The sequence below is a fragment of the Lagopus muta genome, chromosome 4, assembly GCF_023343835.1.
Source record: "Lagopus muta isolate bLagMut1 chromosome 4, bLagMut1 primary, whole genome shotgun sequence".
NCBI classification, from domain to species: Eukaryota; Metazoa; Chordata; class Aves; order Galliformes; family Phasianidae; genus Lagopus; species Lagopus muta.
The window spans coordinates 32,606,899-32,629,892 of record NC_064436.1 but is presented as its reverse complement, the minus strand read 5'-3'; the positions used below and the strand labels follow the sequence as shown (position 1 = coordinate 32,629,892).

Genomic DNA, 22,994 nt, shown 5'->3' with positions numbered 1-22,994 from the left:
GGAACGAGCATGTCCAAACACATGGAAGAATTACTACATTTTCTTCATGGATTTATTTTACCTCCAAGAAGATAAAGAACAATATCCCAGAGCACTTAACTGCATTGCGGGTTGGGATCCAAGGTTTTGGATTTGATTACAAGGCACATTAAGGTTGCATTTTTCACCTCTGTAGTAATAAGAACCTAAAGTTACATGCAGCTGAATTGATTCTCTAACAGACAGAAAACAGCATGTGAGATTTTGATGTCTTTGTTTTAATCATGAAGTAACATTAGAATCTGTAAAATTCTCTAACTGTTGTCTTCCCCCATTAATTACTCTTCAAAGTGTTTAGCCAAACCAGAAAAAAAGACATGCAACAAACAGGTCTCTTCACTCCCAAGAAAACTTCTGGTTTATTACGGGAAATGCTATGATGTGAAATCCTATAAGAGAATATGAAGAGATCTCACTATAGACATCCAAGTTACAAGCCCAAGTGCCTGGGAAGTAAGGTGACACAAGAAATTTAGCGTAGATAAATGTAGAATACAGCACATGGAGAAAAAGCAATCTTAACTTTGTCCACAAACATTTTTCTCTGAAGTGCTGATTATCAGTCAGGAACAAGAATCTTGCAGCCATCAGATTCAGTGCTCTAAAAGTATCAGCTCAGGAGCCCTAAAACAAGCAATTAAAATGAACAACCTCACAAAACTACTTTTTCCATCATCATCCTGATACAACAGTACCAGCTCTCATCTCAAAATTTTAGATAATATACTTGGAAGCATCAGAAAAACCTGGGCAGACTGGTGAGGACAGAGATGTTGGTTCTCTTTTCCTTCCACAGAAGCTAGACTTTAACCCACAGGTGAACAACATTCGTCCTTTATATAATCATTGCTGTTCAGGATCCGCTTTCACATTTTTTCCACTGAGACTGAGAGAGGATGTTGGCTAAGTGATCTAACCTGGCTAAACTGCTCTTAGGTTCTCCTTTACCTTCGGGAGGGAAACGGATAGATAGTTTTCACAGGGGTGTGAAGACTATTCTTTCATTTATCTCCATTTTCTCTTGCCAAAGTGAAAGAACACTGCTGTGAAGCAAAGAGGGGCAAAAACTTGCCCAGTTTCAGAAATAATCAGAAAAGAAATGTTGACTTTTCTTACAAACCTTTTCTGGATAGTATAATGGCTTCACACCTGCAGATAGCAAAGTTCCACCATGCTGCTCTGTCATTCCTCTTGCTAAATGTATTAAGGAGAATATATGATGAGCTCAAGGACTGAGAGAAAGATAGGGAGATCACTCACCAACACTGTCAAAACATATGCAGTCAAATGAGATTATTTCAATATCTTACGTGTTGCTAATAGCCAAGACGGTAAGAAATTAAAAGCAAGCTTTTCACCCTTTTCTATAGCCTGCCCCCTAGCAGAACAGAGAAGCAAAGCATGGGTGCTGTGGCCAGTTCGTAGTGCTTCATCTTGACTGATCCTTTGTGGTGGCTCTCCCTGCTTCACAAGGGTCCTTCCCATGGGATGCCATCCCTTTCCCAGTTGATCCCGCATGGGCTTCTCACAAGCTGCAACTCTCCAAATAGTACTCCAACACAGCTCCATACTACAGGGCTACATTTCAGGCACTGCTTCAGAACAGGTCCCTCATGGGCAGCAGCATTCCCAGACGACCTGCTGCATCGGGGCCCCTCCACAGCTGCAGGTAGAGATCTGCTCTGCAAAGTGCCCATGGGTTGCAGGGGGACAGCCTGCTCCATCATGGGCTTCTCCTGGGCTGCAGGAGCTTCTGCTCTGCACCTGAAGCACCTCCTGCCCTCATTCTGCACTGACCTTGGTGGGTGCAGGCTGCTTCTCTCATGTGTCCTCACTCCTCTCCCAGTGGCTGTCATGCAGCAGTTTTTCCTTTCTTCCATCTGCTCTCACAGAGGAACAATCAGCACCACTCTTGTCTGTCTCATCTCTGGCAACAGCAAGTCCCCGTTGAAGCAGCTGAAGCTGGATTTGATCTGATATGGCACAGATACTGGGCTCTGCTTACAAAGGCCATCCCTGCAGCCCCTTTGCTCCATAAATCTAGTAAAACAGAAGTGAAAACTTTAAAACAGTTCCTCACAGTGAGTAGTGGCACTGTTCTCTGTTTATTTTTCACTTGTTGGAGATGTCTCAAATGTAACAAAGTCAGCCTTTTTGAAATGTACCTATGCCATTTTCAGCATGCACTGAAATTCCTGAACTCTTTAAAGTCCCTCTAAGAGTCTCATCTGATTCTTGTAAATGAAAGTGGATTCAAGCAAAAACCTCCTTGTTTAACACAACACAATTACACATAATCATTAAATATTTCATGCTCTTTACCCACAGCATCCAAGCTTTTAAATTAGATGAGAATTACGTTTCTCATTTTCTAGGAATAATATTTAAGAACTGCAGTCATTTCCTAGCAGTTTTGAAACACAGATAATGTCTCAAATGCATATGAAATTAGAACTACTGGAAAAAAAAACTACTAACAAGATAAAATGTACTGATGGGGTTACTCAAAATTATAGGAAAAGGAAAAAATATTACCAGCACCACAAGAAAATACCCTTGAGGAATGAGAAACACATGGGTGGGTGTATAGAATTCTGTATCTACCTAAATCTTTAATAGGTTTCCCCCACTCCTCCAGTAGTGAAATATGTTTTCTTGAAATTTCTGGCAGAAGGTGTCTTCAAGTAAACCAGTAGCTAAACTAAAACCTACTAACAAAATATCAAACACTGACACAAATACACTAAAAAAAAGAGTTAGGATTCCCAAGAGGTTTGCAGCAGCCACACTTAAAACCTTGATGCTGTATTGTTTCATGAGAAGGATACTAAATGAATGTCATTCTTACAATTTCTTGCTCTGCTAATGTATTATCAGTGCACCTGCTCTGCTCACTGCTAGCTCTGCTAACTCCCACAGTAGATCAGGTCTTTACTGGCTTAAGAGTAATTCAATAGTGCTGTATTCCCACAGATACAGAAGAACAAAAGCATCAAAATTGACAGAAATTAAGTGGAGTCAATCTGAAAAGGATTTTCAAGAATATTATTTAGTTACTTAGATGAAGATATTTTAGTTTCAGAAGGTAAAATTATGACAATTTAAACAGACTAAATTTCACTGCATGTATTAAGCACCTCCTGTTCAATTTGTAACCTCCCAAGTGGCCTCGTCACTTCCTCTGTGCAGTAGAGATAATACCATTTATCTCCTGTGATTTGAGGTTTCTTGATCCTAAAAAGCTGGGATGCAATATTTATTAACACTTGGCTATTCACCAAGTGGCATTAAAAAGCAGATTCCCTGCTGATATTTCACATGGAAAAAAAGCTAAGCAGACCACATACCATTTTGTGGTAAATCAAATAAAATTTCCCTTTTTAATTGTATAACCATCTTCTTTTAACTATCAGATCTAAGTCAAAGCTAGCATATTTTGGCCTATGAAGAAACTTCTGATAAAACCTCTCACTCTTCTACTGAAAGGATAATACACTTTTTTCAGGAAATTTGGTGACTGAGAAAATATTTAAAAACAAATCTTGACCCTGAAGTCTGAGAGATGTGTGTCTGGAATATCTGTGTAATACTTTCAGCAACTGTCTCTTTTGGAATAAATGAAGAATGAAGTTCCCCCAAGGAATCTACCTTGATTTTACACTGATTCTACTAAACACTGGAACTGAGCTATGGACCGTAGCATGAATTATAATATTATACACACCATACATTAAATTATATTTCATAATATATAGTTAATTTTTCCAATTCTGTTTTAAAAATAAACTTCTCTCACATGGATTAGAATTGCTCCCCTACCAACCACCTAGCAGTATAAGCATGGTATACAGATTCATTCATGAAGCTTATGTATTTCAGTATCTGTCACTTTCATGACATGATGAAAGGTTTAGATGCGTTGAAAATACCACATGATTAAATAGTGTCTGCATGAGATTCTACAACATGCTTTCTAGTTCAGACTTCCTTTTCACCTTCTCTTGCAATGTAGCTAAAATTGCATCAATAGCTCCACACTATAATATCATCAGCTGCAGAGTCTGGAGGAGGCTGTGCACTGCTGGTATCAAGTTGGCTTTCCAGCTGAGCACACTTCTCTTCAGTGCAATATTTCTTTTGTCCTTGCAGCAGTATCATTTTCTTTCTTTTGCAGGGCACAAGTTCCTGACTACTCAGACAGCTGTTATTTAAAATACAGGATTTTGAAACTTTACTAAAGCTTCACCTTGAAGATATACTTCCTCTCCAAAAGAAGTCAGACACATCCAGGTAAAAGAAAATAAACATTTACTAACAGCACGTGTTAATTTAACTCAGAAATAAGACCTGTTTACAAGCTTCGTTGACTAAGAGTCAAATCAAAGATTTTTCCCTCGCTTTCAAACTGCATTAGACTAATTTCAATCTTTAGTTTAAGATTAATCTCACCTTCTCACAAGAACATAGCGAGAAAATATGATGGAAAAGATCTCAAAGGTTGAAATGAGGAGATCACTCAGCAATTACCTTAACAGGCAGAACAAACTCAACAAAAGGAGCCTACTTGCCTTACTTGCCTACTGCTAACAGACCAGAGCAATGAGAATTAAAAGCAAACTAAAAACCCCTTCCCCCCCCCCCCCTCCCCCCCCCCATTCACCCTCTTCTACCTCCTCCCTATAACCAGCACAGAAGAATAGGGAATGAGGGACATGGTCAGTACACAACAATTTCTCTCATCTGTTCTTTTACGGTCACCCTCCTTCTAGATGCTTCAACATGAAGTCCCTACCAGGAGATGCCATCCTTCCCCAGCTGATCCTGTGTGGACTTCCCACAGCTCTTCAAACACTTCTCCAACATGGCTCCATATCTCTGTGGCCATCTTTCAGGAATGCACTGCTCCAGCACAGGTCCCCACAGGCAGCAGCTCCCCCAGACCCACTCCATTGGCTGCAGCCCATCCATGGCCTGTCCATGTGGGATCACACTCTAACAGCTCTATGTCACTTAAGGCAGTCCTGTGAAACCTGGCCACCAGGGCTGTTTCTTGTTTACTGTGATCCTAGTCAAAGTTCACTGCTGAGCTGGAAACTGAAATATTTAGCCATCTGCAGCTTTTCAAGTTCTATTCATTTTCTTGTAAGTCCTAACACCTTCTGTGTAGGAGCAAGTGATGATTCCCCAAATTATTGGCTTAAAAGTGCTCAAAGAGACAGAGCTGATGAAAACAATAGGCTGAGCTCCCAGAAATATTATTTTAGAACTCTGAGATATGATTAAATGCTTATAAATGACACATAACCCCTGCTGGGAACCAGAATAACTGCCATCTCATCTTTCCAAAGGACCAGGCTTTATCTGGCATGCTAGAAATTCTCTACTTATGCCAATTGTAACACTTTCAAATGGTGTTAAAGCTCAAATACTTCACAGTCAAAATAGATTATGCATAGATAAATATATATTGGGAGAGAAGTAAATAGCAAGATGGCTCATAAAACAGGCTCAAAGTACTTCATTTTGCTGCCTTAAGATGATTGGTTTAGTATAATATGTTCTGACTGTTTTGTCCCAAGGTAAGGTAAGACTTTACATGAGACTTCAAAAACTCTTCCCATAGAGTATGCTGTTGGCCTCCACAGCATGATTCCTAATGTACCTTTATGCAGCTGAAAGACTGCTGTGCCAACTCCCTCCAAGGATGCTCCTCTTTTGCAAGGCCTCTTCCTCATATGTGCTTGTTCTTTCCAAGCCTTTTCCCAGGCAAAATGATTCCACCATTATTCCCCAGCTGTAAAGCTTTCCCAGCTCCTCTGCCAAAAAACAGAATTGCCAGGACAGTCTGGGTGACAACTGGTGTTCCTCCTCCCAACTAGTTCCACAGTTCATGGCCTGCACCATGAAAAAAAAATTGATTTTTTGGAGCTATATCAAACTTCTCTTCTCCCTGCCCATTTCTTTAACCCACTGCACTGGGGAAAGTTCTTTGTCACATACTGGCAACTAAAAATAATCTAAGACTTTCTTCCCCTTTTATTCACAGGATTTTTTCACAGGATTTAAATGAACACAATAAGGCAAATGACACATTAGGATATACACAGCTTTTGGCAGGTTACCTAACAGGATGAGGTGATTTCTCAGCACAGTTTATGTCCTGTCAGATCTTTCTGATGATCATTATTTATCATTTCTATAATAATAATTAATTATCAGTTAAGATTTTTGTTTCCTTTTCCAAATTTCTCTCTTTTTTTCCTAAAATGTACTCCTATAAATTAAACGACATTAGGCGAGTTGCTGCCTCTCAGCTCATCTGAAAATGCCAGTAATAAGCAGCAGTGGTCTTCTTCAAAACCACGCTAACGTTGAATTACAGCTGTAAAGCTTGACACTTGAATTTAAATAAATAGAAGCTTTCTGAATATTTCTAAGATAGCCAATAATCATCTTTTTCACTTAAAATCATCATTTAAAATTCTTCATTCTTTTGGTTTCATTTCAAAGATAGAATTTCTCACAATTACAATATTCTTCATTTAAATTAGATCTTAAAAATACTCTAAGAATTATCCAGTCCACCGTGTCTTACAAAAAACACATTTACCTCTGTTTTTTCCCCACATCCAACACTTCACCTGAGCCTTTTTTCTTTATCCCCAAAATGACAATCCTGCTATATTGTTCAACTAAATAAACTTGTGGCTTCTTAGCTGCCATGGCTAAACATGGTTTAAATAATGAAAGAGATTTCATCTTTACCTGGAATTTTAGCCACCTTCGGCTAGGGTGCATATCCTGATTTCCAGATCACCTAGGGAACACCAGAAGAATTAAAAAACTAACATCAACAGCCAATAAATTCTCCACCTGGAAGTGATGACAAAAGTAAATCTCACCAGGAACACCTTTGCTGAAGGAGCTGGTATTCAGTTTCTGATAATTATTGCACAGGTGTATCATATCCCTCTTTGTATCTACTTTTGAAATAATTATATTGATCAGAACATCTGGTCATGACATTTCATCCTATCCAACCCCTGAAGCATTAACACTACCATGCACTCTACACACATAAAACAAAGAAATGCCCCTCAACTCAGAGACAAGGATAGGGAGTTCAGCAGCAGCTCTGTAGTGTTATTAGAGTATCAAAAAGGATTCTTCGAATACAAGTATGTCACACAGAACCTCATGAAGAGGTCAGATCTTGGGTTATATTTCACAAGAACAGAAAAGTGATCACAAGGCATAAACCACCTATTATTATCCTGGAGTAGAGAGGAGCCTTTATTAAAAGGGAAGCAGACCCACTCTTCTCTTTAAATGCTCACTGTTGGAGCTCCTCCGCTGGGACTACAGCAGAGACACTTTCTTTGTCAGAAGCAGAGACTTCAAAGAAGCATCAACCTGAGCTGCTCAGAATATTTCTGTAAAACATTCCATTTTTTTAGAATTGTCATCTTCAAAAACTTGAACCTGGTGAGAAGACTAGGTTCAGTATTGGCTACTTTTAAAAAAGAAGAGAAAAATGAGTTGAAGATACCTTCTGATGAACAAAAAATCACTGTACAGAATACAGCTGCCCTCTTCTATTTCTTTCATGGCTCCTTCTGAACAGGCTACTGGTTCTCATCAACATCCATGAACTACTTTTAAAGGATCTATGAAAGGCAAATGAGAAAAGCAAACAAGTATTACATGGCTTAAATTCTCTATAAAAGGCTCGACACCAGCAATGGGAAATGTTTCCATCTGTATGCTCTTATTTCTCTTCTAAGCCCCCTTAACTTTTTGGTCAGGTGGAAAATCCTTTCCAATTCATTCTCAGTTAATTGTTAATTCGCAGATTTCCCTATTCCCCATACAAGTAAATAAATTCTGTCTACTAGGGAGGTGACATTAGTGTGGCCAAGGCATATCAACTACTCTAAAACTCATGGAACTGATCCTCCAAGACAGGCACTTTTTGGAGCAAATGTGAGTGAAGTGACAGACAGAGGCTCAGTCTGGGCAATGACACTGCTTCATGAGTTCACAGGAAGGTCTTTCAAATGGATTGAGATGCCTAACAGAGGGGAAAAAAGCAACACTCTAGTGAGGACAATACTGAACATACTGACTTCTTTATTGCTGAAAGACACCTCCCTGAAGCGCAAATATTACCAGCATCATGTTGTGTTATTTACAAACCACTTCAGACACCATCCTCCAAACGTCTTTTGAAAATCTGGTCTGCCAAATGTAAGAGCTGCATTAGCAGTACACTCCTAAAACTGCCTCAGAAGTTATCAATCTATCCATCTGTCTTTCATGGAACTTGGGGATGAAAAAGAGCTTATAGGTCATTCAGTTCATATCACTGCCAATGCAAGACTGTTCCACGCTGTGTTTTCCTAGGGGTTTATCCAGGTTTTAATGACTCAAGTAAAGGAGCTTTCATCAATTTTCTCCAGAGACTATTCTCAACTGTAAAAGATTTCACTGTAAAGAAACAATTCCTGACACTCAGCCTAAAATATTCCCTTGTTGACTTTTCCATTCATTTTGATCATACATACATATTATGCAGCAAAAGCCAAAATGCTCCCAGTTACATCATACAGTCTTTTAAAAGTTAGTCACATTGCCTTGGTGTAATGCCGAAAAAAATTTGCACTTTGTTCTTCAGAAAATCTTGATGGAGGTAGCAGCTTTATTTTCATGACACACACTAAAAGAATAAAGGGTATAAACTGGCAGCAACTTCACATCATATGAAACTCCACAACTCTGCATTATCCAGGCCCTCTTTGACGGTTGTGAAAGAAATAAAAGGCCACGATCCATTGGGATTTTATAAATGAAAAGGTGCTGTGGAGTGTGTAGATAGCAGATGACATCATTTACCAGTAAACAATTTGCAGACCAAGTGCAGCCTCTGTGCAAATTTTCACCATTGTAATAAGTCCATTCCTACATAGAGCTGCAGCATATTGGTTCATCGATTCTATTAAAGCAACAATAACTCACTGTTAACTCGCAGAGCCCTTGGCTCCCAACCATAGCATTTATTCAGGGAGTGTTCTGTATTTACACATTCTTAAGTCATGAGCAGCCTTCTCTAAGGGTAAGGCATTGTTGCAACTCCATGCAACATGTGGCCTGGGGATACATAAATACATAATCCTACATTGCCAGTTGTAAAATGTTTTTACTAATACACATTTTTTTTCTCAGGGACCCCCTAAAATATTCTTTTCAAGATTATTTTCAAACCTCTAAGGTTCCTTTCAAAGCAGGAACAGCCAATACAATTTGTGTTTAAATGTGAATCTTGATGACTTTGACTATTGATCAGATTGCTTAATTCAACTTCATAAAAAATAATGTGATAGGTAATAGTAGAAAGACCTGTGTATACTTCAGTTTACATATTTACAAGTGAAATAAAATCTGAATTTGAGCCCATGTAGATATTAAAAACAGATGAAATTTCTCTGACTTTCACTGACTGGTCCTTCAATTAGTTGATTCTTCAGTTCTGCCTAAATTTCTTGTGACATTTTATTCATTGGCACAATAATAATAGGTCATTTTCAATAACGTGTGGCTAGCCCCAGACGAGGAGATTAAGCAATTTCTCTTATTTCCCATGGGAAACATTAAGGTCAGTGTAAAGGCTACCAGAACAGAAAGGGTTAAAATTCCATTGCCAGAACTCCTGCAGTCATTCCATAACCTAAAGCAAAGAAAACCAGTGTTAGGTCCACCAGTCCCTTCAGCACTGGGGAAAAAAAAGTAACCAAAACCTGCACAATCAGGATTTATTCATTTACTTATTTTATGTGGATCACTGAAGTTTTTTACTACTTTCTTTTCTTTGTTCTTCTATTCAGCAGCTCCTCTAAGTAAGGAATGCTGTGGAGACCTCAAATATGAAATATCTAGTGTGGGTAAATCTAAGTTCCAGTTGCATTTTGATTGTCCTTACCATCCTGCCATGTCTCTGATCTTCAAGACAAATGCTCCTAAGGTTGTAGATGTAGGAATTATGTTAGAAGCCCACAGAAGCCTCACAGCAGCTGATAGATCCAGCAATTCACTGACCTCTAACTGATTGCTGTCACTGTCACAGCTGTCACTCACGCCCATCTGAATCAGTCTCCGGATGATGCGAATAGTACCTGTTCAGACTTCTGGATCCACAATCGTTAAGAAATTGGTGCAATTCGCAGAGCATGAAGTTGAGATACAGCTGCCTCAGGACAATTCCTAGTCCACCCTATTTTACACTCCTCATTCTGGTTAGTCCATTGAGTTAGCTTCCAGATTACATCAGTGCAGTGAGTGTAAGTTGCATCTGCAGCAGAACCACAACAAGGAAGGTAAGCTTTACTTATGAGAAATTCCATTTACGCCACTCTGCATATCTTCGTCCTAAAGAAAAGGACAGCAGTCTGACCAAATGCATGCTGCCTAAGTTGCATTCTTTCAGTGTTTGCAGTTCCGTAACGATTACACATGCAAAAAAGGCTACAGATAAAATGAATCTCTCAGTAATACCAATGCAACTCAGTTTACAGTTGGTACTAGAACAAGATACTGTTAGAATCTCTTAACTATAATACTAGTTAGTTCAGTTAACCTAATTTCTCTGAGAATGAGAGTAAAATATGAAAACTTGAGCAATGAAAGCCTAAAGAAATATCTCTGCCATTCCTACAAAAATGAACTGCTTCGCTTGCAGATAAGGGACAAGGTAGGAAAACAAAACTTGCCTAAAATAGAAAGAACAAAAACATGCATTAAAAAAAAAAAAGTGGTATAAAATTACTTATTTATTTTCTTCACAGTGCTTTAGCATGTCTGTTTAAGGTCATATTCTAAAGATAAGCATCCGAGATCAGACAGAAAATTGAAGGAATTATCTGGGGGGAGTTTTCCTGCACTTCACACATAATTTGAGATTATTAAAGCAAATCCAGAGTGTAACTGTGAAATGACATTGTGGACTTTCTGACACAGTTGTTGTATGTGAATAGGTATAACATTAAAATGTACCATGAAAGATATGTATGAAAGATGGTGTTTAATCAGTAAATCCATAAGGCTTCCGTATTCTTCCTCTACCGTTTGCCTGTAAAATCAGATTCTAGACAAGAAAAGAGAATATTCAAATTGTACAGAAAATCTATCTTATAGTGTCCTAGTACCTGGTGGTAAGTTTTGATTAGTTACTCTGCTTCTTAAGATAACAATTTACAAAGCTAACTTATTTCTGTAACTAACTACTGGAGACAAGGTTGTATCTATAGTGGGGAAGAATGAAAGATAAAATATGAGTCTATTTCCAAGTAATTCAAATTCTGATTCACATCAAAAGCTTTTGGCAAGAAATTTCAAAATTTTGCCACAAAAAAAAAAAAAAAAAGAAAGGAAAAAAAAAGGTAAATGACCTCTTATTGTAGAATACAAGGGAAAAGCAAATTGCTGAAGATTCACTCTCTTGCTAGCTTGCAGGAGTGCTTGCCAGAGAAGTGGAGAAATAGAATTCAAGTCTCAGATACATCAGAGATGCAGACCTGTAGCAAGGACTCTATCTATGAGGCCTTTCAGTTCCATCTCTGGGTGCTGATAGAGCTGAAATATTTGCCCTAGTCTTGTAGGAGAAGCATTTGTCACCACCTCAGTACCATGAAACTAGCAGTAGATGGGAAAACTTCAAAAATCCTACTGGTGTGACAAATTGCAGGATATGGAAAAATAGCAATTACAAGTTTGCAATTACCAAACAGATGCAATGATATCAGTGAGAGAGATGAAAAAAAAAAAAATTAAGTCACGGAATTAAACTCAGATTTACCATGGATAAGTACATGGGATCTTTTCTTTTCAGCTGAAGGTCATTGATTTATATCATTAGGATACTTGTTCAGTTGCTACTGGGACAAAAGCTATCATTGGGTTCTGAACTTATAAGTCAGGACCACTTTCAAAGCCTATGAAAATTCCTAATACATTTCAAACATGAAAGAAAGTATTTTGAAAAGCAGCAGTCTGGCCAGCTCTGTCTTTTTTACAGGTCTTCCTCATATCCTTCTTTCATTTTATTTTATTTTGTGGATGAAACTGCTTGGTTTGCTAGCATTCATCTTTTGCAGCCTGAACATTTCAGGAAGCATGAGCAAAAAGATGTTGATTTTTCATCTTGGACTGCTTCAGCTGAGTTCCAGGTTTAGATTTATGTGCTGGCAAATGACACCTCCTTCCCCACCCCCTCCCCAATTTTTTGATGAGATACCCAGAGTAAGTGATTTCTCAGATTATTCCCTCCCAACTTGCATCATTTTATTATGATAAATTTCTTTAGTTTGGATTCAGTATTTGAACAGTTTCATGCTCCAAATCCTTAGCATAATGAATAGTATGAATCACTAACTGTACCTGTATTTTTCTCTCAAACTGCACAGGGCTGCTGTTCAGATCAACATTTCTAATTGCTGTTTTTACAATCCCAGCAGTGCCCTGTAGAAATGACAGCAGCCCTATGAAAGACCAAAGATGATTGCATCCGCCTTCTCCTCTCTCACATCTCCCACCTTGCACAACCTGAAGCCAGAAACGAAACCTACTCAGCTGAAAACTCGTGGGTGGTAATTCACTTACATAGCCTGCAAAAAAAAACAACAACAACAAAAAAAACAAACAAACAAAAAAAACCCAATACAAATTATGTCAAAACTTATGAAGACATTCCCACTATCTCTACCACTCTTGCGAGAGGGGACTTGTGCATGTTTAAGAGCTTCAAGGAATGCTGACAGGAGGTCACTCAAACAGCATTCAGACCATATCGGAACAGTTTCAGACATACACTGTAACACTGAAACATATGTGCCAAGAACAAGTGGAATGATAACAGAAATAAAGGGCAAAAAGTGATGGGTTAACAAAATAGTTTTACTGAAATAAAGTCTTGACAGTAGTTCAAGTTAAGCCATAGACTCTTTCAGGTTCCTATGCACTTGAATGCTGAAATTGTATTTGTCTTTGGCATCTGGCAATGTCATTTAATACGTTCTTATGGCCCTGAATGCAGTTAAGCATGCACTGTATATTATTTTATGATGTTTGAATTGGAATCACACATTCTGGGTACAAGTACTCATGTTTTTGCAGATTCTTGTGTAAAGTTGGGAGAACCTGTTTCCAATTTCATGACCGTTTATCGCTAATCCAAAATGACTGCAGCATTACCTACAGACAGGAAGCTGGATGAGGGCTTGTATGCTTTGGATGCATCATGCTCTTCCCAGGAAACTCTGTTAAACTAGTTTTATGCTTACATGAGGGGAAGACAGAAATTACTAATGGACATGACTGTGCCTAATCTATATATAGTTTAGCAAAATAAAGGTAAAATTGAGATGGGTCTTATAGCAGCTCTTCATCCACATGAGCTCTAATACTCATTTCAGCATTCCATCCAGGCTTCTGCTTTTGCTTTCACAAAACTTATGCTGCATAAAAGAGTCCTGTGCTCACTAGTTTAGCCAAATTTCAGGAATGTTACAAGTTTGGGTCCCTGGCCCATGTTAACTTCTCCTAAAATAAATAAAATCTTACTGCAAAACATTTCTTTTTTATCATTCATGCTATCGTCTTGCAAGAGATTACACTAAACTGTAGCTCTGTCACATGTCAAAGGAAACATGCTGCAGAACATTCCTTTGAGGAGCAAAAAAATAATGCTGATGAGAGGATGGATTAAGCTGTCCACCAGAACTAGGAACAGGCTAAAAGATACACACTTAGCATTTTATGAACTTTTAAAACTTTAGAGGTTCATTTCGGCGAGCAGCTGATCTAGAATTGGTGTAATAACTCTTGCGAGAAAAGCTCTCTCCTGAGATTTATAACAGTCCTGGATTTTGACAGATAGAAATAGCTGTAACGTTGCTTTCCTAGTAATTCTAAATTTTCAAGTTCATTCATAGCAATGAAAAGATATTAGAAAAAATTAACTACTTCATTGGAATTTCTAGAAAAAGATTAGCATCTGGTTTGCTCAAAGAGGATTTAGTCTGATTGGATTGTTTTTTATTCTGTTAAAATAGATTGTTCGTACTGCAATAGAATGCTATTTATTTAAAACAGGAACTGAAATACCTAAGATTCTGAATGAAAAAATACTCCTAGAAACCATTTAAAACTATTTCATCTAGTGGCATTGCATATTTTTAGGTCTTCTATTGTTCTGTATAAGCTCAAGGAATAATACAATTTCAAAAAAAAAAAGAAAAAAAATCGTGCACTTTTACATAAGAACAAGCACGGGATTACATAGAACAAACATTCCCTCTAATGCTTCTTTCTCCAAAAATGTATTAACTGGGAAGTTGCCATCCCTACACTTGCTCCTTGCCCTTGGAAGTAAGTTACAGAGAAGGAAACCTTCTTGATACAGCTTACAGAAGTGATGGAATTATCTGGAGACAAATCTTTCTAATATTTGCTTACTATACAAGAGGCAAATATCCTTTCTTTCTATGAAAACATTATTCTGGTTATTTGACTAACATAATTATGAATTACAGAATATTTTGGTGTTGGTTTTTTTTGTTTGTTTTTAATGACACACATTTTCTATACTCCTCTGTCAAAGCCTTCAGGGTTTTTCCCAATAGTTTTATTGGATTTTATGTATTTAGTTACAGCAGATTATGATTTCTGTGGCTAACTTTTTAACTGTCTAACCATTTAATGGAAAGGAAATTTAAAAATCAACAAAAATGCCAGTGCATATTCACATCCCTTCCAAATAATTTAATTTGTAGAAAATGAAGAACAAAGCCATGTTTGTCCCTTGCCACCAGAGCTCTTTAACATGAAACTCAACAGAGCTCAACAGCTGTGAAGCCACAGACACTATTCCATATCCTAAGGGAAAAATAACCAGTTTGAGGCAGCTCTAAATAGCTCTCTGCATATCTTCAGTACAAGTTCTCCTTTCCTTGGAAATAGTCTATGACTTAGTCCCAGTGTTTTCCAAGCAGCATCTGGGTAGTTATGCCTAGAAAAACAACTGAAAACAATGTCAAACTGTCCAGAAGGTACTTAAAGGAGGTGAGCTTCCCAAAATGAAAAACTGCTTTTTGTAGGCCGTTAACTATGAAAAGTGGAGTAGGCAATGAGTTTTTGGGATGAATGAGAGGGTACTGAAGCACAAGAATTGATTACTGTGACCAAACAAGCAAAGCAGACAGATAAGGATACAGAAACCACCACAGTGGCTATACGCACACTGTAGTAATCTGTAAGATATTGCACTCCATCTACCTCTACATTCTGCAAAATAAATGCAGCTGAGCAAAATCACAGTTGTACATACCAATGGTACTAACCCTGAGCAAGAAAATGAGTTCACAGTTAAGAGAGGATTAAGCAAAAAATATGCCTATTCCATTTCTAGCTATCAGACGCATTTTGCATGACCTTAAATGAGTTGCTTCACTTTTCTGCTTTAATGGCCTTAATAAACACAAGATGTTTGCCACTTTCAAAACATTCTACAGCTTGTAAAGAAATATGCTCAGTTCTTTCTATTAAATATTTCACATGAAATAATTAAATAGAAATTGGAGTAAAGAGTGTGAAGGCTCCATGTATCTTCCCACCATAAGGGAAATCTGAGCTGCATGCCTTGTTTCAGTATCTTGGACTGAGCAATATTATGCTTGCTGCCTTTACACCTTGGAGCACAACACATGTTAATGGCATCTGTGGAATAAGCAGAAGGCGTAATTCCCTCTCCCACATCCCAGTTGTTAGGCATCCTCACAGAAGTGTTTGATTTCCTCCAGACAAAAAAAATAACCTGAACTGTCATTCTGGAGATGAGACAAAACATTGAGAAATTGGATAATAAGATGGCAGCTGCCTCAGCAGTGACTTCTCTGTTCAAGGAGCTGAAACTATTTATTAGGTGTGCTTGGCCAGCTCACGGGGATTTGCACCCCAGTGGTTCAATCAGGCAGGAGAACACACCAAGGGCAGAACACTGGGGTTCAATACACCCAACCAGAAGGTGTATCTCAGCATGCTGCTTTTGGCACTCAAGAAATATTGGCACATTAATCAGAGGTATCCTAAAATGCTGGCAGTAGCTGAACTTTTCATAAATGGAATTCCAGTTCTAAATGTTTAGAATCACAAGATATAGGTTCTGGTATGCCAAAGAAGATTTGGTCCTAAACACCTACTTAACTATAACTGGGGAAAATAAATAAAAAATTTAAAAAAATACTGATTTTCCCTCCAAAAAGAGCATATTTGGGAAGAAAAAAATTGTAGTACAGTATCATTTTAAGCTTCAAAGAAAAGTACTCTGTGTCAAAGATATAAACTCTGTTTAAACCCTTAGATTTCTTTCCATTACCCCTCTCTATAATGCCTGAAAGGCTGGACAGCAGGAGTCTCATCTCAGGTCCTGGTGTGACTCAGAGTAATCTTGAACCACAAGAAAAAGAAAATCAAGGTACATAATTAACCTAAGCACGGAAGGTTAATCTTGTTCATGATTTTTTTTTTAATTGCTACTTTCATCCAAACACAGGGTAGTAGCAGGCTTCTTATTTCAGAATGTAAAACAGCCATTCCCACAGAATTCACAGAGCAATCTGCTCTGTGTTTAAAAACAAACAAATAAACAAACAAACAAGCCACCACCAAATGCTCTGCTTTCTGAATGCACTGTAAAGCTAGAAAACCAGATTCACCAATAAATTCCAGCTGCCTTGCAATCTTTTGGCAACTCAAAACAGCTGTAAAGATGGTTTATCTGAGTTTAGCCAAGTGTACAGAACATCATCAGAGCACAGAGAAGTCAGGACTTTCTCCTGAGTCTTACTGATAAAAAATATTACACTGCTACTACACAAAGCACAGAGAAATAGCACGAAAAATACTCTTCCAACTGTTAAACACTGTTAATCTGGACTAATCATTTATTCCACAGAAGGATGGGAAAAAGTCTCCATTTTCTGTTCATCAGCTGTCTCTCTTAAAAATCTTCTGCGTGCATGCCTCTTTAAAAATACTCAGGACAACATAACTATGTTTAAAATGCTCCAAAAGTATCAATTTTTAATGATATTTGAATGTGTTTTGTTATACCACATATTTGAAATATGAAAATTGGCAAAGCTGCCCCATTGTAAACATAAGGTATTTTATACAGGGGCTATATATTTAAAATATATGTGCAATAAATTTTAAGCAAATATATTACAAAGATATAGAAATCTTATATTTTTTCCATATGGAAAGAAATGATCCCAGTTACAGCCATTTTATTGTTCACTACAGACAGTTATGTGAAGCAGATTGCACTCATTTTATTTTCTTCCTACAAATCTGGAGATTTTTTTGCAGATCCCTCACATACAGTTACCACAATAAGTGAATCCTGTTGCAGACAATGTAACAGCAATGTAAAAGCTATTTCTTCAGCTCTATTTGCCAAGCAGCATGTTTTAGTGTGAGCTCTTAAAAAACAGGAAAGTAAATCAGTCCTACGTGGGTTCTTGTCCTTGGTCCTCAGAGATCCGTGTCTTTATATCCTTGATTTAATCATCCTGTGTCTTAAGACTTCTACTTACAGACTCCTTTTGGTATTGGTAATACACACATCAGAAACACAGTGACACTAAGATAACCTAGCAATTTAACTATTATTTGAAAACCCCTCTTACTATTAACAGATAAACTTCACCTCACAGCCAATTTATTGTTGCTGTATTCGGCTTTTCAAATAAGGACTGAACTGTTGCTGACAGCACTTTGAATGATAGATTTTGCTTACCTGTAAAACATCTTATTTGTTAAAAATAAATTCTCAACTGAAAGCTCCCATATCCACATAATTAGAGAGTGGATCTGTCCTTTTTTGAAAGATCGAAAATACCAGAGTGAGCAGAACATGGAGTCATTTCTTAACTTTCTCAGATGATAAACTTTACTCTGCATTAAAGAAATTCTTTAAATTGTATTCAGACAAAATCTCACTTGGGAATCTACTGGCTGAAGACACTAAACACCAGTTACTTCACCGCTACAGAAAATCCCAAGTATTCAGTTTACTAAATCAAGTTTTGGAGCAACCCTCCCGTGGCTGGTGCACCTCCGCTAGAAATATGAGATGAGGCAGTTGGGCTTATTCAGCCTGGAGAAGAAAAGGCTCAGAGGAGACCTCACTATGGCCTTCCAGTACTTAAAGGGAGCTTAAAATCAGGAGGAAGACAATGTCTGGTAGTGACAGGACAAGGGGGAACAGTTTTAAAGGAAAAGAGTAAAGATTAGTCGTTAGGGGAAACTTTTTTCACTCAGAAGATGGTCAGGCACTGGAACATGTTGCCCTGGGAAGCTGTGTATACCCAGTCCCTGGAAATGCTTAAGACCAGGTTGAATGGGGCCCTGCAAAGCCTAGCATTTGATTTTGTGGGCAGCAGCCCTGCCCACAGCAGGGGGTTTGGAACTAGATGATGCTTGATGTCCCTTCCAACCCAAACCATTCTCTGATTCTATGAAATTCCATCACTACTGCAGACAGTTAATGACACTTGACACTTCAGACTTGCTGAAAAATCCTCTTTGAACTGCCTAGTAGCAATTTGACTATTCTGCTTTTCTGCAACAATCAAATGAAAATAAACAAATGCAGCTTCTGAACAAACAAAAAGACTCCATAAAGAGCTCCATAAAGACTCATTCAGACACTAACATGACCTTGGAACTACTAGGTCAAAAGATGACAGAAACTTCAAAGGCTTACACAGAAAAATAATTAATTACTTAATAATTTCTGAATCACTGTGCAATTAACAGCTCCTTTAGTGTCAGTATTTTTTCTACAGCTCTCAAAAGCCTAATCTTCTAACGGAAATTGTTAGAAGTTGGCATCTTCTGTTATTTGCTTGCACTTCAGTGGCATAGAGGACTTTCAAAAGTCCTGCAGTGAATTAAGGTGTCATCAAGGAAAAAATGGTAATTGAATCACATGTGATAGTAAAATATCCTAGTTTTAACCAATCCAGGTAAAAACAGCAGTGAATAGTGTCATGGGTTATACCTTCTGTCTGTGGTCACAGTACACAGCCACAGCCTTGGGAGTGTTTGTGTGTTGGTTTTGATATGCATATAAAAACCTGTTAGTTTCACTGTTATTTTATCACGCTAAATAGAATGAGTTAAGATAGGTATGCCAGCATGTGCCAAATACCTCTGTTTTTATAACAGATTTACTCTGAAGATTAAAAGTCATGCTGACTGTGGTGCTGGAAGCCAATGCAGCCCAGTGGGTATGAGAGCCTTTGGAAACATCTCCCAAAATGGGAAAGTTCTGTAAAGATCTTATGTCTTTGTATATTTAAATGACAGGTATGATACACAAAACCCTATGCATATTTATATATATTTATACAGAGTGTGCATATCTGCAACTGTGTAGACATACATGATCAGCCATTATATAAATTTTAGAAATCCGTGTTAGTCATACAATTGGACACCATCATCATTAATGGGTAAATCATGTTGCAGAACTTATATTAATCTGTATCAGAGCTACATAAATTATCGTAGATCACAGAGTTAAGTTCATTTGGATTATTTTGGGGGGGAAATCAAATACTGCTATGATAAAATGCTATTTTTGAGGGAGAAACAGTAGCAAAACAGTATCATCTTGGACAGCTTGACTCAAAAGTATATACTTATTAAATTTCATTTATATAACAAGACCAATCCCCACACTCCATCAACTCCCCCCAGAGAACAAACCACCTGTGGCTCTGTCTCTAACAGTGCTTCAGTACACCTTTCCTGGAGTGGACCATCTTCTCATGCACCATCTCTCTGATTATGTAGTCCGCAGAGCCTGACTCAGAGAATAAGTTTATGATAAAACATCAAGGAAACCATATGATGGTTTATGCATACTGCTTCAGAAGAATCTCTGCCTCTTAGGTGCTACTGTGTAAATGAATACAGAATCACAGAATCACAGAATTGTAGGGGTTGGAAGGGACCTCCAGAGATCATCGAGTCCAACCCCCCTGCCAAAGCAGGTTCCCTACACCAGGTAGCACAGGTAGGCATCCAGGCAGGTCTTGAACATCTCCAGAGAAGGAGACTCCACCACCTCCCTGGGCAGCCTGTTCCAGTGCTCCATCACCTCACTGTAAAGAAGTTCTTGCGCATGTTTGTGCGGAACTTCCTATGCTGCAGTTTCTGGCTGTTACCCCTTGTCCTGTCTCCACTCACCACTGAAAAGAGTCCGGCCTCGCCACTCTGCCCCCCATACCTTAGATATTTATAGACCTGGATCAGGTCCCCTCTCAGTCTCCTTTTCTCAAGGCTGAACAGACCCAGTTCACTCAGCCTTTCCTCATAGGAGAGATGCTCCAGGCCCTTCACCATCTTCGTGGCCCTCCGCTGGACTCTTTCCAAGAGATCCTTGTCTTTTTTGTACTGGGGAGCCCAGAACTGGATGCAGATACCCATCAATTATGAAGAAAACAAGTGAAAGCAAAAACTAATACAATTTCTAAAGAATTAAACTATATCTGACTATTCTTTTACTGCAGACAGTGACGAAAACACTCACAAAAAGGGAGAGCATAATCCAAGCAATGCTAAGCACTTTGGAAAATCCCTCCTGTATCATTAAGCGAGCTTAATTTAGGTTTACTTTTCTGGGAATATTTGTGCAAAGTATTTTTATGAACATAAACGTTTGGGAGGAAGTATGTATTTGGCTAAGGGCAGCACTCAAACAAATACATTTGCATATAAGCCTGTAAATATCTAGATTAATGTGGATCAGCAGCTGAACTGCTCCTTTGACCACCCTGTCTGTAAAGCAATGTCTTCAAGAAATGTGACCAGAAAAAAATTAAATGTGAAGCTTGTAGGTCAGCCAATAAATCTGGCTTATGTCTTTCTCTCTTCCTCAGGCAGGAAGGAACTCAGCTATTTTTAAATCTGGTGTCCAGGTACATAGCCAAAAACAAATGCTACTCCTTTTGGAGAGGACAGGAAAAGGTTTTATAAGTTCTGTAGATTTCCCAAGGCCGGCTAGCCTACTTTCTCTTTGTCCTTGGGGTGTTACATACGTTCATCCTAGGATAATTTATTTTCCACTGTTTGGGGGGTGGGGAGGGGAGGGTTGTTTGTTTGTTTGGCTTTTTTTGTTGTTTTGTTTGTTTGTTCTTAAAGAGCTTCTTTTTCCAGTTAGGAAACTGGAACTATACCATTACATTAAAAAAAAAAAAAAAAAAACGGGGGGGGAAAGGAAGAAAAAAAAGGACTAAATTTTGTACTTGCAGAAGTCAAAATAACATTTGCTTCAGACCATTTACAAACTATTTCCATATCACAAACCTATTTAGATTATTGCCTGTATTCATTTCAAAGAGTAGATAGTATCATTAGTATCATAGTTTTTTGGGTTTTTTTCATAATAGATTCAAAATAGGGAAAAAAGATTAATTCTGAACACTTTATTCCAATAATCTGTTGAGGACTTTTTTGTTTTCTTGGTTTTCTAAATTGTTCAGAAAAAGACCTTGATTTCATCTTGTTACTCCTTACTAACAAAGATTTACATATGTGATGCACCATTAGAAAGGCTTCTAAACATTATGAAATACAATTAATTTTATACTCTTGGATTGATTGCAATTATTATTCACTCACCATTTACATTTTGTCTACTTTTGATGATCAATAAAAAGTATAATAACTAGTCTTTAAAATAACTTACTTCAAACTTACTAGATCACTTCTTTTCCTTTTCTTAAAACTTTTAAGACCAAACCACATTTTCCAGACTAAAGTAACAGTTTTCTTAACTAAAAAACATCTATGATTTATTCAACAAGCTATTTCTGCAGTAATTCTATGTTGTAAATTAATATCTAGATGCAGTTTTTCTTCAGAGTTTCAAATGGTAGACAGCCCCAAACATGGGAAGGTAGCATCTCAAGGGCAGTGTATGCTGCCTCCAGCAGAAATATCTAACTTCCAGTCAGAAACTGATTCAGATCCAACTGATGCAACTTTTGAATCTCTCCCGATGCAGTCATTTTGCCAATTTCAGTGGATTAATAAAATGTTAGAGTTGAGAATGGGGCTCTTGAGGCATGAAACAATGTAATTCTTTTATATTCATAAAGATAAGGGTCCTATATACTTCAATATTTTTCAGATGGATAAAGTTCTATCAGCAATAAGGACAAAAATATAGAATTATTATTATTATATATTATATAATTATAATTATAATTATTATTATTAGAAGAAGAAGTTTTTCAGATATGGGGGGGACTACAATTAAGTGACAGACTTATGTGTATATAAAAATAGTGCAGATCCATTACACATAAATAACACTTTACTCCAGGCCTTTTCCCTTGAAGAGTAAATAAAAAATCCCAAGCAATTCAGCAAAAGAGAATCAAAATCAATAATTAATAATTAAGTATATATTGGCTTCACAATCAGACTTTCACTAATTTTCAAGACAAAATTTGGAATTCAATTGAATTTATGTGTAGAAGATGGCATCAAAGAAACAACAGAAGCAGCAGAATCCGTCAGTGCTTCATTGCAGATTATATTCAGTCTATAAACAGAAACCAGCATTTATTTACTGGCACATTAATTTGTGCAATGAGACTGTTCAGCTACAGATGATCCACAAAAGCTACACTGACCATCCAACCTCACGTTCTGGCACCAGGCAACAACAGGTCTGAACACAGTAATGCTATACTCACACCTTACTGACTGTAAATCATTTCCTCTGCTCACAGCCATCACCTGGGCTACCAGTATCAGAATAGAGCAGCAAAAAGGCTGCTTGACAAGGCAGATGGAAGGCACTTTGTTTGGAAGACATCACTGACTTA

General features: G+C 37.8%; 1 long non-coding RNA gene across 1 annotated transcript; it reads right to left on the bottom strand.

The window, feature by feature from the left end:
• Window positions 1–207: 207 nt before the first annotated feature.
• LOC125692155 (uncharacterized) lies at window positions 208–6,857 on the bottom strand. The gene is made up of 3 exons (XR_007376496.1): window positions 6,805–6,857; window positions 5,702–5,855; window positions 208–2,079 (listed from the first exon to the last, which is right to left on the bottom strand). It is a non-coding gene; the product is annotated as an uncharacterized LOC125692155 (long non-coding RNA).
• Window positions 6,858–22,994: the final 16,137 nt, after the last annotated feature.